The 23446-nt window shown below is 35.9% G+C and overlaps 1 protein-coding gene across 1 annotated transcript in view; it reads right to left on the bottom strand.

The window, feature by feature from the left end:
• Nucleotides 1-20712, bottom strand: part of LOC120420908 (protein suppressor 2 of zeste) — a 90135-nt gene extending 69423 nt beyond the window's left edge. The window contains exon 1 of the mRNA XM_039584031.2: nt 20410-20712. The gene's annotated coding sequence lies outside the window, so the exon portion shown is untranslated. The remainder of the gene's footprint in view (nt 1-20409) is intronic.
• Nucleotides 20713-23446: the final 2734 nt, after the last annotated feature.

Here is a 23446-nt window from a genome sequence, read left to right as displayed (position 1 = left end):
CAGGAGGCTAAATAAGCAAGAAGGCTAAAACGTCAACAAACGAAGAAAGGCAGAACAAAGTTTGTCGGGTTAGGCTTGTAAATGCACAAATGAACAAATAAAAAAAAATAAAGTTTAAAAAGTTTATGGCAGTTCAATCGCAAAAAAGGGATGAAAGATTATACTCAAAAACATAAACAATTGGGAATATGTAATCTAGATTAGTATGAAATTCATTTGCTTCAATTTATAGAAGAATTAAGGGTCCAACATGTGCATATTTTAGCTTGTTCAACAGTAGGAAAAGCATATTGCATCAGAGAAAGAAATTCGTATAAACAAAAACAAGATGCCACAGCAAAGGGCATCCCAGACATCACCACAGACAGGGTGCAGTGCTACTGTCTAGTTTTACGGATATTTATTGATTCAGCTTGGCACAAATGGCACAAAAACAACGAGCAAAACACTAGACTCTGAAGAAACATTGTTCTCTGTTGTTTTGTTTTTGCGGAATAGCAACATCGAGACAATGCCGTTTTGATTGGAAAAGATCGTATCGCAGTGGTCATTTTTTTTAATGCTGCTGGAAATGTGTTTAATTAAATATCTTTATTCAATGGAAAATAAATACTGTTCGGCTTTAGTAAAAAAAATCATTGTAGAGATTTGTACAAGCTAGAATTTCTCAAATTCCCACTAGATTTTCCATGTATCTGACATGGTTTTCTTCGTAATCGCCGCAAGGCACTTCCAAATTCCCTCTTTCTATTGCGAGGGAATTATTATTATTACAATTTTCATTAAACCTCCCCCTTCTTTCTTATTGCCGAGCGAACGTTTTGCAGAGGTGTGCGAATGCTGCAGGATCCGTTTTATTAGAGGAATTATTTCAATTCAATATCGTTTGGGCGAGAATATTTCAGGGTTTGCATGCGAGCTTCCTCTGTATTGGTAGCGTACTCATACATGTGTGGAATGTGATGATTATTATGAGGATGATGGTGCTGATATTAAGGGTTTGATCGTTTCACTGCTAAGGTTAGCTATTCTGTTATTGATCTGCAAATTTAAAATTTGTGAAACTGAAAAAGTTTACCTTAAAAAAAAAACAAACATTTAAAATGCTTGAACAAAAATTGCTCATTTCACCCTATTATCATACATTTACGGCCAGGAACGATGTTGCCGAGATCGGAAGTGCGATTTCGGGAAAAGCGTAAAAATTAAATTTATATTCATAAATGCTTTAGGCAAACAAGCAGCAGTGATCTCATGGATTATGGTGTTGTGCTCTCGGTGGAGAGAACTTTTGCTGGGGAAAATAAGTGGAATGGCTGCGCAAATCCCGGTCTGTTGCCGGAAAGGAGAATTTCGTGTTGTTGAGCTGTTGTAGGAACATTTGTGGAGAGGAGATGGAACCGGATGGGGTTGATTTGATCTACTCTGGGTGTTGAAAATGTATTCCAAAACTTTTTGGCAGATGAACGAGTTTGAATTTTGAGTTTTGCAGTGAGGTGATAAATAATCAGGTTAAGGGAATCTCTCCAGACTAGCAAAAATATGATGAAGAAATGAGATATTGAATAGAGTTGTTAGGTATTAATCATATCATCTGTTGAAAAATATGTTAAAAAAATTATTATTTGCATACAAAAAAAGATTTTGAGAAAATAATCTTTTATCATCAAAAGCTCGAAAAAAGAACATACAATAAATATGAAATAATTCACACAATCACCTCTAAGTATCCAATAGAATCAATTGCTCCGAAGGGGATCGATTCTCCCCCTTTCCAACTCAGACCGAACCATATTGCAGCAATTAAAGCGTCCCTCCCCGATTCCTCCCCCTGCTGGCAATGTGGCACGAAAAGGCCATCGAATGCATATGAAAACCCTGGAAGCAGAAAAAAAATCTGCAAACCCGCACCTTTCAGGGGGGCACTCCATCAAAAGAGGGCGTGGAGGAACGCCGCCGACGACGTGCAATTAACTAATTTATCTCCGGTGGAATTAAAGTTAATTGTACCACTTCCCCCCCAGCTTGCTTGCTTGCATCGATTCCGACGGCCACCACGTGGGGGGAAATCATCGTTGTCGGGGCGAGTTACCGTCAGTCAGTCACTGGCGGTTGGGTGGGAAGAAAGGGCGAGTGAAGGGTGGGGGTAAATTAAGGGGAAGACGACATGGAGCGTTAAATCGTGTCTCACGGCAAGGTTTTCTGGTCCCCCTCTGGCGTGTGTTTATCGCTAAATTCAATCTCCCGCATTAAAATAGGCACATCGGGCGTATTGCTTGCTAGGGTGACCATTGATAAAATTTGCTAAAGAATGATGTCAACAGTTCACAAATTGTGAAATTTCATTATTGTTTCTGCAAAATTACGTAAAATAGATTCTATATTGAAAATGCAGTATTTTTTAAATCTTCAGCGTCAAACCGTGGCTGACTCGCCACGCAACTCGCAAGAATTGAGTTAACAAAAAAAAATCCAGATTTTTCAATGCCTTCTAACTCGGATCTTCTTGCACCTTTCGAAAAACTTTTCGGCTGATTTCTGAAGCGATGTTCTTTCTTATACATTTTTGTGATTTTTCCTATACATATCACCTTAACTTTAACCGAATGGACTAAAATTTTGTATTAATAATTAATAAAGGAGTGTTGCCTAAAGTTTTTTTTCCCGAAAATCCCCAATTTTCTTGTGACTTAATAATCAAATCCAATCACTTCTCACTAGAGGGTGACGATTCTCGAGATTTTCAATTTCTCGGGAATCGAGAGTTGAATTTGGCCATTTCCCGGGAGTTCCCGGGACCCGGGAGTTTTTTTTTAACTATGCCAATAGTGGCAAAATTTAAAAAGAAAAGTATTAAATTCATTATTTATTCGTTAAATTAAGTATCCTCATAATTTTGAGGAACTATATAGTTTACTAAAATTGTTTAAAATGTTTACCAATCATAATTCGCAATGAGTGACTTTTCAAATGTGGCACAAGCTTGTTCCATGAACTTCTTATTATTAATTTTTTGTGAAGTAAAAACATAGCTAATATACAATTTCCCAGTATCGAGATTTTTGCAGTATGATAAATAACGACTCAAAATAACAATTTAAACTTTTTTTCATCCTTTTTAAGGTCAACTGTAAATTTAAATTGAAGATATATTTACAGTTATCAGAAAAACGGAGTATTCACAATTGGCGAACCTTAACTTTACAAAGATTACCGCTCCAGAGTTTTTTTTTTACAAAATATAATGTAATATTGAGGTTGACGTGAAACATAAATTGACATCGCTTTGACATAAAAAACAGAAATTGCCTTGAAAATTAACTTAGGTACTTAGAATTTAAAAAAAATATGAGAATTGCTATGCTCGAGAGAAGATATGGAATTTGAACTTATCTTGAAAAAGCTTTTACCTCTTAGAAATAATAAATAAAAATAATATTTCTAGAGTTTTTTTCAAAACGTCCTATAAACATTCTGGATTTATTAAAAAAAAAACATTAAATTTCATTTCTGGGGTGTAACTGCAGAGTATGTTTTAAGGTAAATTTTGGGGTCCACATTTTTTTGGCTTCTCTAGATTATACTTATTGGAATTTTTGACAAGTTAAAAAAAAAAATATATGAATAGGGAAATTAGAGAAGCATTGGTTTTTTGAATTTGAACATCGAACATTAAACACCCAATGTTACAAAACAATTTTGAATTTTTCAAATAATTCTTGATTAGTTAATATAATTTTGCTTCAAAATTTATAAGTTTAAAATTTTCCGGGAGTCTCGACCAAATTTCCCGGGAATCGAGAAGTCCAAAAATGGTCGATTTCCCGGGAAATTTTTCCCGGGAATTCCCGCTCGTCACCCTCTACTACTCACAGTTCACAACTCAGATCAGTTTTTTATTGCAAGATTTTTAACTTTTTAAGTTTAATAAGGCCGTTGCACATATTTTTTGAAGTTTATGTCCCTCGACTCTGACCAAAGTCGAGGGAAGTGCGGGGGGGGGGGGGGGGGTCAAAAAAATAAAAAGGTATAAAAATTGAAATTACGAGCAATGGTTTCAACATTTTAATGAAAAAAGCGTTTTAAAATGCGTTATACACCTGTCCAGTTGTTTTGCCATCATTAGTTTCAAAAATATCAAAGTATTGACGAAAATTTTATTTTTTGCAAAAAATATTTTTTTTGCGATGACACATTGGAATTTCTTAAAAATTCAAAACTTTTTTAAACAAGGCCAAATATACTAAATAAGACTAAATATGATTATAAATGCAAAATAGTGCATTTTAGATTGTTTTCAGTTGATTAGACTTCTATTTTCATGAAAATTTTGAAGTTTTCCGGATTTTTTTTTTGCCCTCTTATTTTTCAGACCAGGGGGGGGGGGGGGGGCATAAACTTTGAAAAATATTTCCAACGGCCTAATTTAGTTCTAGCAACTCAATTATTTTTAGTGCTGGAAATTCAACACTAACAAAAATGCTCTACCATATAAACTAGCTGAAAACTGCAATGATTTTTGTGCTTTGATTGGAGTTCCTGTTTATAAGTTGATACAAACATTTATATGTGTTACATTCACCATTTATATTCTTAATTTTATCCTTGTGTGTTAAATGTGAGTCCAATATATTTCACATGACCATTTTAAAATAACCTCATGCATCTTCATAATGTGAGGACATATTAATTGAAAAAATAAGCCCATAGCATTTCGAGGTCAAATCAGCCCTTGAGGATAACGGCAAGTACAGGAAATTGATCAACATTTGCCGATCTGATAACATGCATGCAGAGTGCAATCCGTCAAACAATTTTGATTTATTTTCAAGATTTAAATCAAATAATTAAAACCTTTCAGTAAAGAAATCAAGACTCGATTAGGCCGATGCCTCTTAATTCAAGAACTTCGTATAAAAGAATCATGAATTACAATCAATGTTATTTATTATATTTTAACATCTAACTCGAACTTTGCGACCCCAAATCAGTGTGATTGATTGACAGCATGTTTTTTTTAGCAAAATAATTTTCCCAATAATTCTTCAATGTCATATAAACTGTTATCATGGATTCCATATCCAAAGATCATTTAAGAGTATTTTCGGTGTTATCAACAACCCAAAATAAGACAACGAAAAAAATCGTGATTCGATAATCTGAAAATCTGATTATTCGAACTGCGAGGATTTCAGATAATCGGATCTGAACTGTAGATGAAATTCTGGTTAGTTGAAAAATTTATCTAAAAATCAATAATTATGTTCATGATTATTATTGTTCATCGTAATCCGATTTCCCGTTGAATTTTCATTTTGACAGTTGGTTTACCAGTTTTTTAAATCACAAAAATAGATGTCAATTTATCTTTTGAAGGTTGAGTTTTATCGCTTTGAACATAAGTACTAGTTACTTCAATTTTAGAAATTAATGATTGGTTGTAAAATGAGTAACATTGCCAATATATGGAATTAAATTTTGAAAAAGCTTTAAATTTTTGGTTCATATAATTTATAAAACAAGCTTTCATAATACTTTGGTTTGAAAATTGAGTGCTTTAAATTTGATGGATTTTACTTTAAAATAGTCAAAAATAACCCTTACAAAATAGTTATGACCACAATTACCGGTCAAAATTAGTGAACCATAAAACATTTAAGCCTCGGACACAATGGCAACACAAAAAAATATGTAAAAAATGTGGGTTTGAAGAGTAGTTTTCGAATGTTGGGCGTCATTGATTATTTAAAAAGTCAATAAATATATGATTTTAAATAAATTTAAATTCATTGTGATTTGAAATTTTCCGCAAAATCACAATATTCAAACAATTTATATTCAAGTTATAAAAAAAACCCTCGTCACCGTAAAGAAGAATGCTTCAGCTTTCAAATGAAACAAAAAGGATATTTTCATGTTTCCCCCAAAAAATGATACAAACGCGCTTTTTATCAATGAAGTTTATATGGGGAAAATCGTAAAAAAGTTTGCAGAAAAATATCGTATCAGTATTGTTCTGGATCAACTCGAATCTTTTTGCACCCTTCGGCAAAGTTACAGGAAATTAAATTTCCTAGAAGAATCTCACACTTGGGCAATTTTGGGCGAGACCTGCGCCACCTGCTGCCAAAATCCTGAAGAAATGTTTTTCTCCATATATTTTCGCGATTTTCACCATAGAAACTTCAACGATAAAAAGCGACCCTTAAACCTTAACCGATTTTGTTCAAAATTGGCACAATAACTTATTATTGCCTAAAGAATGGAGCCAGTGGGTATCTCTTGAGATTTTCCAAAATTTTCAATTTTTCTTGTCGCCCAAATACGTACTCAAATCATAAAATATTTTGACAAAACTTTGAAAAGTGATAAAAACAAAAAAAAATAGTAAATTTTGTTCTTTTCATTAATGTGATTTTTTTAGCTGCTTATATTTATGTTTCTAAGTCTGCTTAAAACACTTTAAGTTCTTAAATGATTCAAACCATCAAATTTTACTGTAGGTCACCCTAACAGCACTCCTCGCCGATGATCCTTGGGCCGTTGGCTCATCGAGGGGGGAACAATTTTGCATGAAATCGTTAGCACGAAGAAACCGACACACACACACAAGTTGCCGCGCTAACGACTGCTGACCAATCGGCCGGCCGTTCGTTTGAGGCTCGTGTCCAAAAGCAAAATCAGCTAACAAGAGAGAAGAAGGTCCGATATTGATTTCGAATCTGGCTCCCGCTGGCTGCAGCTTCTGCAATCTCAGCTCGGAAGAAGTTTCGCGTCGTGTCGTGGGAAAACATGCACAATGCGAAAAACGGAGGATTGCGGTTTTTATGGCTCAATTGGTGTGCATCAGAAGGAGAGAGGGGCGCTGTTGTGGTCAGATTTCTGCGAGGCTCCCTGCTGGGATCAGAATGCTATTTGTCCTCGAGGAAAACGTTGCTGGAGGTGGTTTTTAGAAAGCATTAACACGACCACGGCGACTTTTGTGTTAATTAAGCACGAGTGTCGATTTCAAACCTGAAATGTATGAACAGAGATTGTAATTCTCAGTTCAGTAGTATTGAGCAAGTATTGAGTTACAGAAACCTTGTCTTAAAGAATTCTAATCTGTATCACAAAGAATGCTTCAATTAAGCTTTCCATATCAGAGTAACTTAATTGCTAGTACTAAGTAAGACTGACTGGTACAAAACGGAAACACCAGCTCCTCGCTAACGACAGTAATCAATCGACAAAACGGCAAACATCCTTTCCCGAGGACCATCAATATGTTACAAAACACAAAACCAATTACAATCGCCGTTCCTTCCTGCTCTCTAGTGTTGACAGCAAACGATTTCACTCACACCCCCCAATAAAGCCACCACCACCCTCATCAGCCCACGTGGACGAGTGTTTGCCTGCTGCAGCACAAGTGATAGCGAAGAAAAGCTGTTCTGAAAAATTCATGAGATCGAAACAGCACACTAAAGTGGTTTTTACACTGTCTAGGAAGGGGGGATTTGAGGACCAGGAGGACACAGCCCGGTTAAAAGGATATTGATAAATCGGTTCGACTTCCGCCACACATTTATCTTCAAGGACCAATGCATACAACAGGGCCCAGAACAAATACTCACAAAGCTTCCACGTCCACGTGCGATCCCACTCACACCTAGTCCCTTTCTAAGGCTTTTTTTTCCTTTCCTTCAATTCTTGCTATGTGTGCTGTTTTATGTTCTGTGAAGCTACAGCAGAGAGCTCTCTTCCTGTGCACGGATGAGTGCCAACGTGGCATGTGCCATTTCCTGTATTTGTCCGGAAGATTCCGTGGAGGTGGATCGCCTCGTAGGAACAATATTCAATGGAATTTTATGTTGAGGAAAAAAAAAATCCTAAAATTTTTTTTAATTTTTGTATGTTTTTGTTTGGTTTGGTCCGAATAGGTCATTTTGCATAATTGGTTTCTGGGTTTCTCATAGAAAATTGCTTTGAAAATATTCAAAAATACGTACATTCAAAAAGGATTTTCTTTATAGATTTGGTGTCTTCGGCAAAATTGTAAGTTATGATTAAAACTTTTCGGAAAAAATAAGTGCAAGGAAAACAAAATTTAATCAATATAACTTTTGCCTTCTATGTCCTTTTCCTGAAAATTTAAGTGGGATACATCCACGTTTACAAAAACCTCAAAACATGAGGCAATCAGGCAATTTTAATAATATTAGTTCCTGATTTTAATAATAAACGCATATTAGAAAACATTACTGATTTTTTTGCCTTCCTCACCTTACTGAGGAAAGGCTATAAAATCACTCGAAAAATGAACTTCTTTATTTTACATCCTAGACGGGTGCGGGACATTTCGCCGAATTAAAAAAACGGTTTGAGAATACTTCTGTGAGTTTTTGCATTCTTTCAAACATGAATCGTTCTTTGTTTTAGCATTTAGTAATTTTGGTATTTTTATATTTTTGTTTACCTTTAATTTTAATCTTTTTTTTCAATTCGGCGAAATTTCCATTCGGCGAAACGTACCAGATCCCGAAAATTATGCACTCGATTATCTCCGGACTGGCTGAACCGATTTGGAACGTTCTGGTCTCATTCGATCCGTTTTGGAGTCCTACATGAACCTAGTTAATATTATGAAGTTTTGTAAAGTAATTCAAAAGTTATGTTAAAAAAGCGATTTTAACAAAAGAAGATTGTAAAAAGGGTAGTTTTTGTTAGAAAACCCGTCATGTTATACATTTTTAGAAAGGTATTTAAAAAACTTTCTAACAAGTCCAACACATTGAAGATCTGAATACTCTACTAAAAGTTATAAGCACTTAAGTGTCATTTTTACACTATTTTTAAAGCTGGATCTCAAATATTTTGATAAAAACTTTGTCCGGATCTGTCATGCGACTCATTGTATTCAAAGACCTTTCCAACGCGTCTAAAAGATTGAAGATCTGACAACCCTATCAAAAGTTATGAGCACTTATGTGTTGATTTAACACTAATCAGATACCGGATCTCAGACATGTTGATGGAAATGTTTTCTGGATCCATCGTGCGATCCATTGTTGTATTGGTAATCAAAAGACCTTTCCAACGCATTCAAAACATTGAAGATCTGATAACCCTATCAAATGAAAAATTTAACTATATCGATGTGAGGAAGGCTTCAACCACCTTAGGGTGGATTAAGTAACGTTTTTTCTATATTTTCAAAACCTTTTGAAATTTTTGCCCAAGCCACGTAGCCTAGTGGTAACGTTTCCGCCTCGTAAGCGGTAGATCGGGGTTTATATCCCAGCTCGGACCAACACAACTGGTGATCGTTTCTCTTCTGGATTCGATTGCTTAGTAAAGGGAAGGTATTGTCACAAACTGGACCTTATTAAGACAACCTATGGAATGTTAACTTTTTTTTTTTCTCTCTTCAAGGGAGTTCCCCCTCAGGCACTGGGAAAGATTTACTTACTTTACTTTTGAATTTTTTTGTTGCACGACTCATTATGCACCAACTTTCTTACAACACGCTTCGATTTATCCTGAATGTTAGCAAATAATACAATTTTCACAGATTGAGCATGTTAAATGCTTTAATCTTTAGAAAATAAATGCTTAATGTAAAAAAAGTGTTGAGTGTTGAGTAGATCGTCCAATTTCCCGGAGTTTCAAAATTCCCGGGAAACGGGAAATCTTCAGCAAATCGAAATCGAAATTTATCGAACAGAGCTTCATTGGTCAAAATGAGTGTGAGAATTATGTAAAAAATCATACTACTTTAAGAAAATATCAAGGAAAATATACATTTTTTCTAATGTTGTATGGTGTCTTTCAAATCGTACCAAATCAATAAAAATTATCATTCGTATTTTTGGTTGAGAAGTATCATTTTTTAAATCATTTTGTTTGGTCAGTGAGTAAAATCCATGCTCCATAACCATAAAATTGCTTTAAATTTGTCTCTGTGAACAATTAGAAAGAAATTGTTTACAGTTTACAATTTGTTTGTTGAATAACATTGACAGATATATGTAGTTCAAATGAAAAGAAAAATCCTGCGGAAATTATGTTTTCCATGACAAACAAAAATAGATAAGTATTGTATCGAAATCATGATTTTTCACTTGAAACACAATTTCATGAAATCATAACTCAAAGTTTCAAATATTTGAAGCGAGTTTTTTGAAATATGATTTTATGGTTTCTTTCATGGTATGGCTTTTGTTCAGCCTGATAAATGACTTAGCTTAATAGAATTTTTATAGTGCAAAAAGTGGTTTAAAATAAATGATAATTAAATTAAATTCAGTCAATCAATTAAATTTTCACACAATTTGGTCACAGTCAACAAAACGTTAAGAGCGAGTCCACGAGCAAAGCATACCCATCTCGCATCGACCTCACCAATCTGCCTGAAATTTTCAGGGGTTGTTTGTGCATATAAAACTAGCATCTGGCCAAAATATGAGAACTCTAGGTCAACAGTTAGTGGGGCAAATCGGGACACAAAGTTTGAAAGTTCAAAAACGTCAAAAATCTTAAAAAAGGCTATAACTTAGGCAAAATTCAATTTATTTTCAAAATTCAAAATGCATCTGAAAGGGCTTAAAAAATGCAACAAAATGCAGGATAGAGCATCCCAATTGGTTATATCTGAAGGGAGTTATTGGCATTTTAGTGAAAAAATAGCATAATTTTCAAACTCAAATAAAAAAGTGTTCCATCCAGATATCAACTCGGTTCGACCTGCAACTTGTAGGGGACATCTGGGACTACCATCTGAGACTGAGAACGCTTTGAGTAAGGCAGTTTAACATATTGAATAGACACTTTTACTATTAGTGATTTTTTTGGTTGTAAATTTTTGCTCGGGGGACCCCTTAGATCCCATTTTCTGGTGATAATTTTATCATATTCGTGTTCCTGAGACAATTTCACAATAGAAACATGCATAAAAATGTTTATTTTGATACATTTTAACCCTTTAAAAAAAAAAGTAAAAAAAAATTAAAAAGCTGCTTTTTCTGGTGTCATCTAGTATCCTTGGAAACGAGCTTGATTTTCAATAAATGTGAATCGATGATTTTTTTTTGACTTTTATTTTTTAAAGAGTTAAAATGGATCAAAATAAACATTTTTATGCATGTTTCTATTGTGAAATTGTCTCAGGAACACGAATATGATAAAATTATCACCAGAAAATGGGATCTAAGGGGTCCCCCGAGCAAAAATTTACAACCATAAAATTCACTAAAAGTAAAAGTGTCTTTATAATATGTAAAACTGCCTTACCCAAAGTGTTCTCAGTCTCAGATGGTAGTCCCAGATGTCCCCTACAAGTTGCAGGTCGAACCGAGTTGATATCTGGATGGAACACTTTTTTATTTGAGTTTGAAAATTATGCTATTTTTTCACTAAAATGCCAATAGCTTCCTTTAGATTTAACCAATTGGGATGCTCTATCCTGCATTTTGTTGCATTTTTTAAGCCCTTTCAGATGCATTTTGAATTTTGAAAATAAATTGAATTTTGCTTAAGTAATAGCCTTTTTAAGATTTTTGACGTTTTTGAACCTTCAAATTTTGTGTCCCGATTTGCCCCACTTCCCGTTGACCTAGAGTGCTCATATTTTGGCCAGATGCTAGTTTTATATGTACAAACAACCCCTGAAAATTTCAGGCAGATTGGTGAGGTCCAAACGACGTCCCATACAAAGGGGTATGCCCTGTTCGTGGACTCGCTCTTAAAAAAAATCTCAACTTCGATATTTGCAGGAAGAAGTAATGTATTATTTTCAAATAAAATAGATTATTTTCCTTTCATGTTACCCAACAAATAAGCAAGATCTATTCCCAGTTGTGAATGCTTCAGAAATAAATAAATATTAAATATAATTATGTTCAATATGAACTGTAGATTGAAATGTAATTAGTTCTGTCATTATTTTTTTCTATAAATTTTCAAAACATTGGTGCCAAAAAGTTAGGAAAATATGAATTTCGGGAATCCCCGGAAAATTTACAAATTTCCCGAGCAACGGGAAATATTTTTTTTCGGGAAATCCCGGGATATTTTTCCCAGGACGGGAAATTCGACCGCTAGTGCAGAGCTTGCGCAATCATGTGTTTGTGACCAATTTTTTTTATGAAATCCTAGAGTGAAAAAAAAAAAAAAATTAAAGATAAATATAATCTTGAAAAGGCCACGTTCTCCAACAATGGCGGATTTTTGAATGATAAATTTCTAGTGTTACCGCTTCTCCGAATTGCAAGATTTCAAATGTATTTTTTATGGCCTGAAATGGTTATCAAATGGTAAGAGTTTAAAAGATTTTCGAATGAAATTACAAATTTCTTTTAAATTTGTATTAACTTTTGTTTGTGAGCCAAAGGTTACAAAAATTCCTTGTTGTGGTCTTAATTATGAAATGAATGGAAATATTTTTGCTCTTTTTCAGAAAATTATTTTGAGCAAGCATCTTCTTTCATTTTAAGGACGTTTGTAGGCATTAATCTTATTTAGTTTTCAGTTTTTTTCTGATACAACTAACATTTAATATTTCAAGCCTTAAGTTTTGGATTTTTCTCATTTTCTGGTCTCTTTTTAATTTTGACCTGCTTTTATAGTTTTTCTATACTGTAAATTATTCATTTGTATTTCAGTTGTAACAAATTGTAGTAAAACAAAGGCTTGTATGTTATAAAATGCATAATTTATTTCAAACAATCGAAATAACGGCCAAAGTTTACCCTTAAAGAAGAATATTTTGAATTAAATAATGGTAAAGTGAAAATGAAAATAATTCCATACAACAAGCGATGATTTTAAGCTAAAGATTGAGTGTTCTTTATAAAGCTTTTTGAACTGTAAAACATGTTTTTTTTTTAAATTTCTTTTAACCTTTCCGATTAGGTTAAAAATACCTCACGTAAACTCTAGTTTACGCACTCTTAGTAATGTGTAAGTAACGGTATAGTTTTTATGACTTGGTACCGAAAAAAATGTAGATTGATCAAGCTTTTTACAGCAAAAAATAAATTATAAATTACCGTAAATTACAACTTTTGTGAACCATTCAGATTTTGTGGTTGTTAGATGATTATTTAATTTTTGTGAAGATTATTTTATTCCGATATCAATTGTTCAATCTAGCAACATTCATTGGGTTCATTCATATTTGATTATTCTTTGGTAAACTTTGAGTTATTCTTGGAAGGATTTTATTTACCTTGCAAAAAACTTACGTCAAAATCAAATCATTTTGAATTTTCCAAAAATAATTTTGAAAAAAAAAAATCAGGGAGATAAGTCAATCAATCAATATTTAACCAAGATTTTATCAAACTTATTTTTATTTTTGCAGTATTTTGTCGTCACGTTGTATTTTAGTGCAGCAATTTCCCACGAAAATAGCTCGATTAGGCCCAAAATTGGACGGGATGGCTCATGGCCAAACAAAAAAAAAATCAGGTTTAAAATCAGGGAACAATTTTATGTCCGATCGGACACCTTTTGTTCGAATCGTGCAGTTTTCGTTAAAATCGCTGAGTGAGCAAAGAGCTCGGGCTCGCAACTCAAATTCAATCTTCTAAACTGACTCGTGTTCCGCCAAAGCGATTCAAGCCGGGAAAAAGGGTGTGAAAACTCTTCCTTTTCCCGGGCTTGAAAATCTGTCGTTGGAATCCGGAGGAGGCAGGCAGCGTGGTGACGGTGGTGGTGGAAGGCAACAAAATTGAAAAATCACTTCAAGCGAAATCGTCTGATCTGGCAGTTTCGCCTCCATCCGTGGGGAAAATTCCACGCCGGCTTTTCCCCCATCTCCAGCCGTTTTTCCGAAAGCGATTGAAAAGACTGCCTTTGCGCTCTCGGGGCTGGTCGACAATGTCGCTCGGTGTGTGTTTGTGTGTGTGTGTGTGTGTGTGTGTGTGTGTGTGTGTGTGTGTGTGTGTGTGTGTGTGTGTGTGTGTGTGTGTGTGTGTGTGTGAGTCAAGTTGGTGTACTTGATGGGAAGAACAAATAAACACACAAACAGAACCAGCAGCATTAGCAGCTCACTTCACACAACAAGAACGAGCAAACAAAAAACGAAGAGCCGAAAAGTCGAAAAGCAAAAGTCGATGGAAAGCTGATTGATCGGAACAGGTGGCAAAATTTACACACACACAACGCTTCGTTCAAGTTGGCATTAGAGAGGGGGAAAACTTTGACGAATGCGAAATTGCGTGGGATTTTCCTGGAAGGAAGGAAAAATAAATGACCCCGAGCCGTGGAATTGGTTCCGATTTATGATGGTGGTGCGGTTTTGAGATCTTGATTGCCAACGAAGAGCACGATGATTAATGATTGAACGGGGTGAAATGTAAACAACTGGCTTGGTAGCACGCCCACGCTCTTTAAAACGACTTTCGACCGTGGATTGGATGGATGAAGGAGAACGAATATTCATATTGGCATGAAATATTGCTTTTATGATCAAAGACCTATTTTTTAAAGTTTTAATCGTTATGAAATTACTATTGAGATATTTTCATAGAACATCCAAAATTAATCAAAAGATTCAAATAATCATTTAAATTATGATTAAAAATGATTCAAATGATTCAAATGATTCAAATGATTCAAATGATTCAAATGATTCAAATGATACAAATAATTCAAATGATTCAAATGATTCAAATGATTCAAATGATTCAAATGATTCAAATGATTCAAATGATTCAGATGATTCAAATGATTCAAATGATTCAAATAATTCAAATGATTCAAATGATTCAAATGATTCAAATGATTCAAATGATACAAATGATTCAAATGATTCAAATGATTCAAATGATTCAAATGATTCAAATGATTCAAATGATTCAAATGATTCAAATGATTCAAATGATTCAAATGATTCAAATGATACAAATGATTCAAATGATTCAAATGATTCAAATGATTCAAATGATTCAAATGATTCAAATGATTCAAATGATTCAAATGATTCAAATGATTCAAATGATTCAAATGATTCAAATGATTCAAATGATTCAAATGATTCAAATGATTCAAATGATTCAAATGATTCAAATGATTCAAATGATTCAAATGATACAAATGATTCAAATGATTCAAATGATTCAAATGATTCAAATGATTCAGATGATTCAAATGATTCAAATGATTCAAATGATTCAAATGATTCAAATGATTCAAATGATTCAAATGATTCAAATGATTCAAATGGTTCAAATGATTCAAATGATTCAAATGATACAAATGATTCAAATGATTCAAATGATTCAAATGATTCAGATGATTCAAATGATTCAAATGATTCAAATGATTCAAATGATTCAAATGATTCAAATGATTCAAATGATTCAAATGATTCAAATGATACAAATGATTCAAATGATTCAAATGATTCAAATGATTCAAATGATTCAAATGATTCAAATGATTCAAATGATTCAAATGATTCAAATGATTCAAATGATTCAAATGATTCAAATGATACAAATGATTCAAATGATTCAAATGATTCAAAGGATTCAAATGATTCAAATGATTCAAAAGATTAAAAAATTCAAACAATACAATTAATATTTTTTCAAAATAACTTTAAAAATCAAAACATTCATCAGACGAGCTTTTCAATCATTCCCATTCATCATCCAATTTTCATACGTCCAGTTAATCAGCTTATTCGTTTTGCGTTTATGTAATCGCTTTAATTAGTACTTCGACCCGAATCGATGACTAAACCATTCAGCGAGTGTGGCAACTACAGGCAGCTAATCCAACGCACGTTATGCTCTCGCTCTGTCTCACTCTTACTCTTTTACAGGGTTGTGTATTTGTGTGGCAGTGCGAATCACTGCTAATTAGAATCACATGAGCAGCCAGCTCGGACGCTGACTGACAGAAATGGTTATTTTTGCGCCTCTAACGAACGCTCTCATTTCGCTTGAACCCGAACCGCGAACCCTGGCTGACGTTGAATTGTGTTTCAAGTTGGTCTAAAAGCATTTGGCATAATGACTAAATGAATCATATGTCAAACGATCGTTGCAGTGAAATAGTTATTTAGATGAGCTAGATGAGTAAAGTTTCAAATGACTATTATGTCAAACGACTATGAGGTCAAACGACCATTATATGAAACGACAATTATGTGAAACGACTATTATTTGAAACGCAATAGTGTCAAATGAATATTATGTCAAACGAATATTATGTGAAACGACCATTATTTTAAACGACAATTATGTCAAACGACTACTATGTCAAACTACCATTATGTGAAACGACCGTTATTTCAAACGACAATTATGTCAAACGACTATTATGTCAAACGACCATTACGTCAAACGACAACCATGTCAAACGAGAATTATGTCAAACAACTATTATGTCAAACGATCATTATGTCAAACGACCATTATGTCAAACGACCATTATGTCATACGACTTTTATGTCAAATGACCATTTTTTCACACCACCCTGAGACGTTGTAAGAGGCGCGAAGGGCACTTTGACCAGACAGTTTTAGCAGTACTAGAAAACAAAACGAGATCAACGCGGCACTAAACTCATTTTACACGCTTGTTTTTCGCTAATGACTGAAACTATTTGTTCGATTCTGTGAAGTGAGACTCAAATTTAAAATTATGAAAAATTAAACAAATCTTCTAAATAAATTAAACAAAAAAAAATTCTTCAAATTTTAACTGACGAATACTAAAGAACCAAGTGATTTAAAAGCTAAACATAAGTCGAAATAAAATAATCACCCCTTATTGTTCATCACCGCTAAGTCTTGAGCGACCGCGCTGGCGCGCGAAAACAAACGCTAATAATTGATTTACGACGCTTTTAAAAGCGCGCGCGAATATTAATTGAAAATTCCTTTTAATACACACCTTAAGAGCGCGCTTCGACCCGCCGCCACCATTTACGATGTGGTCGTGAACGTCGTCGTACTTCATCATAAAGGCGCGAGTATTGGCGATATTTACACACCCGTTTTGTTTGCCTTACGATGTGTGAAATTGAGCTTTGAATTTCGAGGTTTTCGGTAAATTAGAGTGAGCGTGCGGATTATGGAATCTGTGAAGTGGTGAGTTTTTTGATGGATTCTTTTTAAAGTTGACAAATGATTTTGAAGGGTTTACATACATTTTAATTGGCAAAAATGTCAATGGTTGGTATGAGCACACAATAATACTCTTTAACAATGATATTAAGTATTTCATGTAATTGTTATTGATATATAAAATTTATTTTAAATAATTGGCAACATATCAATGATTTTGCTTAAAACCTAAAATAACTCGGTAATTCCCATGAAGAAGCCAAATTCTAAAATTTTATTTCAAATGAAAAAAAAAAAAAGAAAGGAAACAGGAAACCCCATACCTTATAGGAACTTTTCAACAAAAACACGAGAATTCAATTAAGATTTTCGAAAAGTTGAAAATCTCGCCTATATCAAAATGCTTATTTTCAAATTTACGACTTTTTCCCGACATTTTATCGACATTTCCCGATATTTGCAAGCCCTCAGATATACAATCAAATCATTAAAAATTGATAAAAAATATCCACTGTCAAACAACAATTTACACATGCAATTGGAAAAATATTGACATAAATACATATATACATTAATAATAAAATCTTAAAAATGGAAGCCCTCATAATTTGTGTGTACACTATGGTGCCCAGAAAAAAATGACCCCCAGCTCCACAAGCGGAAAACGGGTTTTTAATTTTTAATTTAATTTTAAGCGAAATTGGTTAAGATTATCCAATTGATACTCGTGCACTCGTGACAAAACAATGTTTTTTCATACAAAAATGACATTTTTATATCGCTAATAACTTTTCAGGTACGAGTTATACAGCATTGGCATGTTCTACAAAGTTTAGAACATTAAATTCACAATAAGAATCTCATTTTTCAGAATATTTGGATGAAAATAGCGTGCCCTGCAGACAACACCGTAAGAAAATTTGGTTTTTATACATTTTTCCATTTTTTTCCATACAAACTTCACCCTCGAGTATCAATGGGTAGCAGATGCCCAAAAAAGTGTCTACGTGGTTGATGGATGGTCCCTACGTAACGTTGTTTTCTTCTTACACAATTGTTGTGTTTACGGACCCATTTCTGATTCAATAGGGTACAACAAATTGATTGTCTTTGTTTTAAACAGTGTTGTGGTGCTCATCCACTCATGAGCGAAGATTTTTTGCTCATTCGTGAGGAGGAGCGTTACGCGTGCTGGCTCACGTTTGTTTGCTTGTATATTTTATGAGCGCAAATGCTCATCGCTCACGCTCATTTTTTTGCTCATTGAGCACAATGAGCGGTATTTTTTACCTGTAACGGGAATAAGATAATTCCTGGAATAGGCTTATGTTAAATTTTGTTTTGAAGCTCGTTTTGAAGTCAGAGTTTAGGTGTAAAATTAAGATTTTTTTTCGCTATCTAAAGAAATAATCCGATTTATAGAATTAAAGTTGTTCAAAGAGTAACACGTAAAAGTGAACTGGAGTCGAATTCCAAATAAATATATAAATTAGAAATGAGCGTTACAAGTTAAACAATGAAAGTTAAATTTATTTATAAGCTTACAAGCCTTACCCGACAAACTTCGTTCTGCCTTTTTTCGTTTGTTGACGTTTTTAACTTTTTTGCTTATTCAGCCTCCTGTGATCAAAATTTGGTTTTACGTAACTTTTCCCATACAATCTGCAGATTTTCCGGAATCGGTTCCAGAGTGGCCAAAGTTGTAACTTTTTGGCGTTAGAACCTTCCTTGGGCTTATACGAACCCAACGCAACAAAGAGAACCTCGATCCGACGCTCTGTATTGAACTGATTCGCGTTCGAACAAAACCGTCGAAATTTTTTATATATATAGATAAGCTAAAAAGAGTTTCCAGAGTTCTAAGCAAATGTGTTTTGTTGCGAATCATCCTTTTTCATCGATCGGGAAATTAATCAAAACTAGCCTAGTTAATTATCAATCATTGAAAAAATTACTAAGCTGACAACATTAGATGTGTAAATGCACCTTTTTCGTCATGAAATTATCTCAGTAAGAAAAATGAGCTTCTGGTTCGCTTGCTCATTCGCAACCCTGGTTTTAAATCAGTTTGCAGGCGATTTTACCTAGACCCTAACCAAAAATCATGATTTTCTGAGTTCAATATGCCACTTTTCATACGAATTTTTCTGTTCATGGTTGTAGTACCTGAACTCACCAATCGTATGAAAAGTGGGGTATTGAACTCAGAAAATCATGATTTTTGGTAAGGGTGTAGGATTTTTGCTGTGCAGTGCGGATTCGTTAATTTGGATTTTGCTTCTTGGAATATCCGGAATAAGCACTCAAACGTCAAAACTGATTCGTCAAACAAATGTTTACATTTCGATCCCTTTGTTCGTCGATTTTCGAGCACGTGGTTTAGTAGATTTGACAGCTGTCAAATGTTCCAATTAGCGAATTCAGATTCGCTGTTTCGAATGCAGTTTCATTCGAATTAATGAATTGAGCATGAGCATGAGCATGAGCATGAGAGACCACCCTTGGTTGCCCCTCCGTTGCTGAACAAAACCGTAATATCCTTTCAGCACTACTGATCATAGGCTTCGACGATCTAGTGGTGTTTCCCTTATCAACAGCATGTATGAATGCGCCGAAAAGATAAAACACCATGATTGCTAAAACTAGATCAGTTGCGAATAGGTAACAGTCATTGGTCACCAACGGCGCCCGCCATGTCAGTTTGTAGATCTCGATTTTAAGGGACGGGAATGTTAGTTAGCGCGGCAGTTCCATTCGAATTTATGAATTCGCTCTCAAGCAAAAGCAATAGCGTATAATAAATATACAACCAAAAGTAATATTCAATCTGCCTCAATTCCATATCCAATAACATGCTAATCTCGTTACAGAACGCTTCCCAATTCCCCAATCCGCCCGGTAATTGATTGAAATTATTCAATTCCATTATCATTGCCGACGACGACCCATTCCTCTCCGCATCAGCTCTATTCGGGTGAAATCCAAAAATTTAAAGTTCAACCCGAATGCCGCGGCGCGAGACAAAGAGAAGAGCGGAGCTGTGGTGCGCGCACGAAGCAGCAGCAGCAAAAAAAGAGATTACGCGTACGGAATAACAACTCTGCACGACGACGGCGAGGCAATATTAAAGCGAAAGTATGCCGCCACCGCGGCACTCTCTTTTCAATCCCGCATCGACAACGCAGACAGACATCGGGCCGGGCGCATCACGTGTCGGCCGTACGTGCGCACCAGCACAAACACAGCGAAAATCGGGCGAACAGCGAGACAACCAGTGACAGTCGGCAGTGTTGGAAGATTGCAAAATCTGTGAAGGGAGGAAATCTTGGGAGTTTTACAATTGACTTACCGAGAAACTTCCTCGAGATCAGTTGTGTAATCCAAAAGGTAATCCAACTAGGGTCTGGCAACACTGAATTGCCAAAATAGGGAACACGCACAAACACTCGCGCCCGCGATCTTATTTATGCCGTAATTAATAGCGTACCGTACGCACGACAGTAACCGAACTCTCACCCTATAAAAATCACTAGAGAACCTCTCGCCCGAGAGATCGCGCTCACCGCTCACTCGCTCTCTCTCACGCGATGATTTTCGGCGAAAATCCCCGGCACAAAAACATGACCACTCTCGCTGAAAACCAGTACTCGACTAAAGCGCCGCACACGATCCGCCAAGGCCTTATCATCCGCCGTACAATCCGATTCCGCCGAAGAAACTGCCAACCCCGCCTCGGGGCCTCGGCACGGGCTGACCGCGCCTCCTTTTTCGCTCGGGACCAATCTATAGCGATAGCGGACGACGAGGCGAACGAAGCCACACGAACGCTGGCCCGAAATCCATTTTGTACCGTGCCCTCTTCGGGTTTCCCTCTGCCCGTTCGGCTCGGGTCCGCCTTTCGTTCGGGGCCCGAAGCGGCCACGAAGTGTGTGCGAACGAACGGCCGAGCGTGGTGAAAGAGGTGGGGAGAAGCAAAATGTCGAAGGTTTTTGGAAATTTGCGTGTTGTTTGAGCTTGGGTTGGATCTAGTAGTCGTTGCCAAAAATCTAAATTAAATGTCATCTATAGAAAACGAGAGACGGAAAACAAAACAAGCTGGTGTTTGACATTTGCAACAGTAGGCGAAGTAAGGTGAGTTTAAAAGCCGCAGAGAATCAACAACGTCGGCAAGCCAAACAAGTGCATACCAGAGTCTGCTCGAGTGAGTTCGGACGAGTTCATGTTCCACAGATCTTGTGACAAATTTATAACAAGTGGTATTCAAACGTGCTAAAAGAAAAGTTTTATCGATTCCAAATCAAATGAAAACGAAGGGTTGCGAAATAGAATAAAATATACAATGATGTCGACCAAGTCATGTAAGGAACCAGTTGTCGTTATTCGGCCGCCGGAAGCTACTGTCCGCAAGTGTCGAGGAGCGCCGTGTTATGAAGAGAACCTCGGGACCATCCATAAACCACGTGGACACTTTAGGGGGGGGAAGGGGGGGGGTGTGGTATGGCGATTGTCCACGATCCATACAAAAAAGTTTATTTTATTTATTTTAAGTTTAATTGTCCACGAGGGGGGGGGGGGGGGGTAACAGAATCCCAAAAAAGTGTCCACGTGGTTTATGGATGGTCCCCTCCTGATTACTGTCACTGTATTTAGGTCTGAATCTTATCTAAACTTTTAAGTGCATCGTTATAAGTTACTACGAATCAAGTTTTGTTTGAAGTCCGCACTAAAAGCTAGTGTAATCACATTATTCTTTTTAGAGCTATCATCATATTTTATTGCATTCATCCAACTCGGGTGAATCTGGACTACAGTCCGAGTAGGAACAGCACGTTTTAGAACAGTTGAAAGCTTCTTGTTAAAGAGTTTTAGAACATTTAGAACCAGGGATGTGGAGTTGGAGTGGGAGCTAAACTCGGTAAATTCGGGTACTTTTGAGGAATCAGAGTCGGAGTCTGCAAATTCTGAGGAGCCGGAGTCGCATAAGAAGTCGGAGTCGCTAAATTTTCGGAAGCTCGTGTCGGTCTAGATCCATTTTCAACAACTTTGTATTAAAGAACCTAGAAATATTAGAAAACGGCCATTTCAATTAAAAGTACCAATCCTAGCACGAGAACTGTCATACGAACGTAACAATCGAGCAAAATCTGTTGTCTTTTGCTCAATTTGTACGTCCATTTGACAGTTCTCGTGCTTTATTGGTACTTTAAAATTGAGTTGGCCGTTCTCTTATAAATCCAGGTTCTCTACTTTGTATGGGAATTGTTGTTGGAGTCAGGTCATTTACAGAGCTATCGTCGAAGTCGCTATATTTCAATAGTAGTCGGGTGATTTTGAGGAGTTGGAGTAGACAAATTTTCAACAGCTTTGTATTGGAGTTGTTGTTGAAGTCTAGTCTTTTTAGAATGCTAGATTCAGAATGGAAATTTTGCAGAAGCCAGAGACGGAGTTAAAAAATTTGCAGAAGCCGGAGTCGGAGTCGCTTTAGAAGTTAGTTAACTCCGCAGCCCTGTTTAGAGCACTTTAAAAGTTATCGAATATCTAAGATTAACCGATTCCAGGATTGGTTTTTAAACGCTCAGTCAAAAAGTCGTAAAAACGAGGGAAAAAATTATCCCGCGTTATGTTTTGATAACATCTGGGACTTGATTCCAGAAGATTCCAGGAAAAACAGGGCAAAATCTTGTTCTTTGTAGAAGTTCGATGTGCTGTGCAAGGACAATTTATTAGTCAATACCGGCGCCTGGGTCTCGTGGCGCAGGGGTAGCGGCTTCGGCTGCCGATCCCGATGATGCTATGAGACGCGGGTTCGATTCCCGCCTTATCCACTGAGCTTCTATCGGATGGTGAAGTAAAACGTCGGTCCCGGTTTCTCCTGTCTCGTCAGAGGCGCTGGAGCAGAAATCCCACGTTAGAGGAAGGCCATGCCCCGGGGGGCGTAGTGCCAATAGTTTCGTTTTTTTTTCGGCGCCTGCTAGGTGTGGAAAGAGGTTTGGATTGCCTCACCTTCGGCCACCTAGTTTCGAGTAGGAATCTTGCAAACAATCTACTGTAGAGCAAACAATTTGATGGTAGTATTTCAAAACAACGGAACCTTGCTTGAAAACGTCGAAAACTATGTCTTTTTTAAATGTTACCTCAGATTTATTCATCGTTTTACCGTGGTCTTTTACGCTGAACGAACTTGGTCTCTAATGTTTCACTTCGTTCGCCAACGTGCGTTCCTCGCCCATAAAAAAAGTTATTTCAATTTGTAAACAAAATTTGCCCGCGTCCGTCACACAAATCTTCGGTCGACGCAAATCCCCCACGGTCCTGTTATCAGGCTCGTAAAAAGAAACTCGGACAATAAACTGACTATTTCAACTACGCTTCTTTACTGCTGCTGA

This window comes from Culex pipiens, chromosome 3, assembly GCF_016801865.2.
Source record: "Culex pipiens pallens isolate TS chromosome 3, TS_CPP_V2, whole genome shotgun sequence".
NCBI lineage: Eukaryota > Metazoa > Arthropoda > Insecta > Diptera > Culicidae > Culex > Culex pipiens.
This window is presented reverse-complemented; position numbering and strand designations above follow the sequence as displayed.